At 43.4% G+C, this 806-nt stretch overlaps 1 non-coding gene across 1 annotated transcript; it reads right to left on the reverse strand.

Annotated features, from left to right (window-relative positions):
• Positions 1-368: 368 nt before the first annotated feature.
• LOC116121518 lies at positions 369-475 on the reverse strand. The gene has a single exon (XR_004126738.1). It is a non-coding gene; the product is annotated as a small nucleolar RNA R71 (small nucleolar RNA).
• Between the last annotated feature and the right edge of the window lie 331 nt (positions 476-806).

Below are 806 nucleotides of genomic sequence, written 5' to 3' on the forward strand. Positions count from 1 at the left end.
ACAGGACATTGAGGGAATTTTCAGTTCCCACAGTGAATGGTAGTAGGTCGAGCATTACTAGACCTACGGTGCAAGCAAACAACTTTGAGATCAAGCCAGCTATCATCCAGATGATCCAGCAGTCGGTTAGATTTAATGGTGATTTGAAGGAAGATCCAAATCAACATATTGCAAATTTCTTAGAAGTTTGTGACACCTTCAAGTCAAATGGAGTGTCGGGTGACGCTATTAGACTGCGATTATTCCCATTCTCGTTGGGAGATAAAGCCAAGGGGTGGTTAATGGCATTACTACTGGGAACAATAACAACTTGGAATGATCTAGCACAGAAATTCCTCACCAAGTTCTTTCCTCCAGCTAAATCAGCAAAATTGAGAAATGATATCACATCATTTCTACAAGATGATTCCGAGTCATTGTATGAGGCTTGGGAGAGATACAAGGAGTTAATGAGGAAGTGTCCCCACCATGGGTTGCCAGTTTGGCTTCAAGTCCAAACATTTTACAATGGTTTGATGGGTAACGTGCAAACCATGGTGGATACAGCTTCAGGAGGGGCCTTGCAGAATAAGACACCAAAAGAGGCCTATGAGTTGCTTGAGGTTCTGGCAAGCAACAACTATCAAAGACCAAATAAGAGAGCCACACCAATGAAATCTTCGGGTCTTCATGAAGTTGATGCATTCACAGCCATCTCAGCCCAGCTCACGGCACTTCAGAAACAGTTAGGAACTATGCAGGTAAACTCTATTCAAGCACCTCAACTAACGTGTGATTTTTGTGCAGGGAACCATGTGAGCAGCGAG

This window comes from Pistacia vera, unplaced genomic scaffold (assembly GCF_008641045.1).
Source record: "Pistacia vera cultivar Batoury unplaced genomic scaffold, PisVer_v2 Contig99, whole genome shotgun sequence".
In the NCBI taxonomy this organism is placed as follows: Eukaryota; Viridiplantae; Streptophyta; class Magnoliopsida; order Sapindales; family Anacardiaceae; genus Pistacia; species Pistacia vera.